We start from the raw sequence: 5,713 nt of genomic DNA on the forward strand, positions 1-5,713 counted from the left end.
TGAAAATATGGTTGAAGCTTTTAGGAAACATGTTTGAAGCTTCAAGAAAACATGTTTATAAGATTTCTGAAAAGCATGGTTGCAGCTTTTTAACAACATGGTTGAAGCTTCTGTAAACAAGGTTGCAACTTTTAGGAAACATGGTTGAAGCTTTTGAAAACTTGGTTGTAACTTTTTCAAAGTATGTTGAAACTTTTTCAAAATATGGTTGCAGCTTTTAGGAAACATGGTTGAAGCTTTTTGCAAACATGGTTGAAGCTTTTTAAAACATGGTTGAAGCAAAATAAAAAGTTTGAAAAGGAAAAAGCCTTGAATGATTTAAAGTGTTTATTTAGCTGTACAGCAAAAGTTGGGAAAGGAAGCATATTTGCATTATGCTTCCAGCAAAAATATTGTAGGGATGTAGCTAATTTGCAGGTAAAAAAAATATTTTGGCTCTGCAACAAATCTAACAGAAGGTTGTAGCTATTTCCTGTGAGCTTCCAGCAATATAAGTGTGTGACAAAAAGTAGCATTCACATATTATTTTTCAGAAAATATGTTTTGAGGGGGAAAATGCACAGAGATTCCCTTGAAACTTCAATGGATGAAGTTGGAAATATTTTCATATTTCAGAACCAGTGAAACAAAAAAACAATTGTCACCGCATGATCATGTTGGCAAACAGAAGAACGCATCCATTAAAAACATAAGTGCATCATCTAAATATCAATTTATCATCGGTTTACATACCAAAAGGACACATGTTTACTGGAGGTATCAACCGTTTACATACGAACGCGCACTACTCTAATCCTATCAGAACGCTACCACCTCGGACATGATCTAGACCTAACGAAGAAACAAGCTTGTTCGTCTTGAACCTTCCAGAAAATCAAGCCGCTAACTCATCGTTGAACGCCCGCTCCTTTGGGGCGTTGTTCATTGGGTGGCTGAAAAGGTTGTATGCCACATCGATGCGGTATCGCGCCATGTCTTCCTGTAAAAAATGAATACAAAAGGTAAGCAAGTATGATACTAGTTATTCTTGTGTTGCATGAGTGATGAGTGCAAAAAGTTCACATCCATCCACCGCAAAAAATTGACATGGATGTAGCAAAATTATGATATGGATGAAGCAAAAGCAGAATGTAGTTGTAGCAAACTAGACATATGGATGTAGCTAAAAAAGCCTAGTAGGTACAAACTTGAACCACATATGAAGCAACAACAAAACATGGTATTCTTCTATTGCATGAGTATTGAAAACAAAGAAAGTAGATTGTAACAAAATGACAAGACAAAAAATTAAAAATGTGTACCTGCTTGAACTCTCTCATTGACTTCCCATCATAGTTCTCCACATACTTGAGCCCAAAAAAACCACAATCACATCTGTGAGATAATAAAAAGTTCTCCATCATACTTCCCATGCGTAGTTGAAAAAACAAAATGTTGAAATGGAACACATGATTGAAGCAAAATTCAAAAAGAAAACTCACAGGGTATCTTGCTTTGGGTAATCCTCTAGGTCAACACGGGCGAAGGATCCAACATTGACATTGAATTCGCTGCACTCTTGTGCGAGGGTTGCAAAGTTTGTGATCTAGCACCGAAAACACACACAAAAGTTTCAAAAATAAAATGAGGTGTGTAAAGATGACAACAGGGCATTTATGTAGATGAATCAGAAGGCTAAACAGAAAAAATTAGAGAGCATGAGCATACCAGGTTATTGGCTTGCTTCTGCAAAGGAGATTGTTTTCCTTTTGAATGGATTGAGTCAAATACATTCCACTGCTTGTGAAGCAAGTTTGTGCAAACAACTATCCAATGGCGATCATGAACAATTGTGAAAAAGAGCTGCAAAAAACAAAAGAAAGGCGAAAAGGTACTCAGAACATGTAAAAAATGTTACAGCCGCGTCACATCATTGGATCATATTTGGAAGTTATTTGTGGTGTGGAACAAAAGAAAGCTTCGTGAAACTTACGAGGTCAAACTTTTGAACCTTGAACACTTTCATAGCCCTTTCAAGCCCAGCCATGAGTTTTGCTGGTTGGAAAGTTGATGGGTCTTGTTTTAGTAGGATCTACTTGAAAGATACAACAAAATGGTTAGTGTGTGTTGCAACGAAAATGTGAAAAGAAAAGAAAAGAATGAAGCATTGCTTGTTTTTACAAAAACATACCCCCGCGTGGACTAAGAAAATGTATTTCTTCAGCTCTGGTTATTTTGCTGCACGGGATGCAATGTTGTTCATCTCGATACATAGTGACATGACCTCATCATTCATATCCCCGAGAGGCTTGAAGCATACAAGGAATTTCTTGTATCCAATGTAAAATCCACCTAGCTTGATGAAAGGTGTCCTGTTACCATAGATACAACCGAATGAATCATTTGTTTCAAGGCTTAGGTAGCTCGCACTTGTTCATTGGGTTGTGATTTCCTTAATGGTTTCCCGTGTTTTACAAACCTCTCATACATTTCTGCAGCCTTGTCGACCTTTTGCTTCTTTGCCTTGATATTTTTAATGGCTGGAACTTTGGCCATCCTCTTCTTCCTAGTGTTCTTGTCATGTGTGCTAGGGCCACTGCTTGCATCAGCAAAATGCTCTTCTGTAGCGACCATCTTAGCAGCTATAGCAAAAAAATACAAATGGATGAGTTTGCAAGAGATTGTACAAAAAGAATTTGCTGGAATCACACAATTGTGAAAAAATGATATGGAGAAAAACAAAAAGAATGATGCAAGATGAAGAAAGCATACTTGGGCTGTCATCATCGTCTGAAACAGGAAACACGGGGATGTTTGCATAGATGGGACTGACTGTGCTCTTCTTAATTATAGGCTCATCTGTGGAATGCATCATCTCATAGTCTTCGGAGCCCTTTGGGAACAACTCACAGGATGGCTCGTCGTCCCAAATGCCGGCTGTCGCACTCCTGGGTGCATCATAGAAGAGTGGGGGGCTGTGAGCTGAGGCGTTGTCTTCCATCTCGAAACTCACTCTTTGTTGCTCACGAGTTTCCGCAGCCTCTATTGCAACTTCTAGGTTCAATCCGGTGACTTCATCCTTGTTGATGCTAGGTGTTGTACCTTGATCTTGAGCTTGAGCACCAATGTCAGCATTTGCAGCTTTAGCATCATTCTCTTTTCCGCGACATTCGTCCATGATAGGTGCTTCAAAGGAAAAGTTGGGCTCATTGGTAGCTGTGATGACGTCTCCAATATCAAGAAGGAGAGCGGCCATCCGGTTGCACTGCAATTCCTTTAAACACTGTCCAAACTTGCCTACTACACCATCCACCTCTGCTGCAAAAATACCCTTGTGCTTGTCGTATAGCATTTGAAACTGAGTTGGTACCTACAAGAAGGCAAGTGGCCAACATTTTTAGTGATAAGTAAATCCAGATTTTGAGAAGTAGGTGTGCTGCTATGTCACTATGTATCAAATAAACAGTGTGATTGCAGCAATTTACTATCATGGATGAAGCATAAAAAACAAATGGTCTATACCTCTAGGTAGCAAATTATGGATATGGATGTAGCAAAATTATGACATGTTTGAGACAAAAACATAATGTAGTTGTAGCACACTAGACATATGGATGCAGTAAAAAAAGCCTAGTAGGTATGAACTTAAACCACATATGAAGCAAAAACAGAACATGGTTGTAGCATATCAGAATGAGGGATGCAGCAAACAAAATATACACTTGCAACTGGGTATAGTAAATAATGCAAAGGCAAAGGCAAAACAGGAAATGAATACAAAGAAAAAGATAGTGTAGATGGGGGAAAAGTACCCTTAGATCTTGCATGCTAGGGAATGATTGCTGCAGCCAATCGTTGAGTGAGGATGATAGGTGTGGTTCAGCTTCAACATTTTGTTGAGCCTCGTTTGATTGAGAGTCCTTTGCTGGAATTTCAGCACCTTGAATTTGGCTTCCTTGGCCACTAGTTCCTTGGCCACTAGGTGCTTCAGCACCAACTCCCTGCCCACTGGCTGCTTTAGCACCAACTTCCTGTCCCGCGAGTTGTGCTGCATAGGGGGTGTTGCACAAACTCCGTATCTAGGAAAACAAAACATGAGTGGCGGAAATAAGAAGGCTGCCATAACCTAAATGGAAAAGCAAAGATTGCTACATGCAAATTCAGTGAGCAAAAAACAGGGGGGTCTTAATACTCCATTGGCAAAGGAAAGTACATAGGCGGGATGTAGCAAAATTACTTGGGTGTGTTTCCCGTAGAAAGGTTGGACAAGAGTGAGCTTGTTCTTGTCAACTTTATTGAACCAATCAAAATCCTTTTGACAAACAAAATGTATCCTTGGCACGGAATAATCAATGGCATGCTCATTTGGGAGGCCGGCCGGAATATCAATATGATCCATGTATATGATCTGCATAGAGTGGAAAAGGACATTAGCCAACAAAAACATAAATGCGATCTATAGAAATGTATAAAAGGTTTCATGCAGCAAAGAAAAAAAATGCATGTATTTCATTTTGTTGCGTTGCATACCCCTAACATGGGAAGGCATGAAGCGATCTGAAACTCCGCTGCTTTTTCTGTATTTGCTTGCATCCTCTTCTTCTCTTGACAGACTCCAACCTCCTCCATTGCTCGTGCCAACAAGTGCTCATCCCAAGCGAATTCATGCACCAAAGACATATCTTCCAAGGAAGCTAGATACTCGAGATTCACCATATTGCCAGTGCCTGGGCACAAAACTGTTGCCAATGCAAGGAGTGTCCAAGTCCTATTTATCATAACCACGTCCTCATCGCTGCAACTAGTGAGCAACTTGACAACATGGGCGATTGGAGCCCTGTTACCCTCCTTGTAGATGCTGCGAAGATCATGTTCATCACTCTTCTTAAGAAGCTTCACGGGTCTATCACCGGATGGCACGTTGAAAATCCTTTTCACCATGAGCTTGCTGAAGGTGATGGACTTGTTCTTGTGTTTGAACTCAGAGAGTATGTGATTCGTGTTCATCACAACAAACTCAATGAGCTCATGGGGCACCTTGAAAGACCGCATGTCCAACAAGTCTCCAAACGGTCCCTCCCTTATGATTCTCTATTTTTCTGGTGATACTTGCTTCCTAATCTCAGCCAGCCTTTTGGAGTTAAACCTTGACTTAAAGCCACATAGATTGCCTTTCTTCTAGGTCTTCTTCTTAACCTTCTTACTCCCTTCATTCTCACCAGCGGTGCCTGCGACATCTACAAAAAGGAAAAAAACAAGTCAATAAAACCCTAAAACTGCATCATCAGTAGCTAGGAAAAAACATACAAGAACACCTAAAAAATCTGTAAGACGTATGAAACATACAAGCACGCATAAAAAATGTACAGAATAAAACATGTCCTTCAGTTAGCACAGCATTAGGGCCATGTTTGTTTCGCTTCAGCATTAGGGTCATGTTTGTTTCACTTCAACCTTAACTAAGAATTTTGTGAAAAATAATATTTAACAAAATTACTGTTGGGTAACGTAGTAATTTCAAAAAATTTCCTACGCACACGCAAGATCATGGTGATGCATAGCAACGAGAGGGGAGAGTGTGATCTACGTACCCTTGTAGATCGACAACGGAAGCGTTAACTTGGTTGATGTAGTCGTACGTCTTCACGGCCCGACCGATCAAGCACCGAAACTACGGCACCTCCGAGTTCTAGCACACGTTCAGCTCGATGATGATCCCCGGACTCCGATCCAG

At 40.2% G+C, this 5,713-nt stretch overlaps 1 pseudogene; it reads right to left on the bottom strand.

Moving 5' to 3' along the window:
- Nucleotides 1-921: 921 nt before the first annotated feature.
- LOC119358505 lies at nt 922-5,416 on the bottom strand (annotated as a pseudogene).
- Nucleotides 5,417-5,713: the final 297 nt, after the last annotated feature.

This window comes from Triticum dicoccoides, chromosome 2A, assembly GCF_002162155.2.
Source record: "Triticum dicoccoides isolate Atlit2015 ecotype Zavitan chromosome 2A, WEW_v2.0, whole genome shotgun sequence".
Lineage (NCBI taxonomy): Eukaryota > Viridiplantae > Streptophyta > Magnoliopsida > Poales > Poaceae > Triticum > Triticum dicoccoides.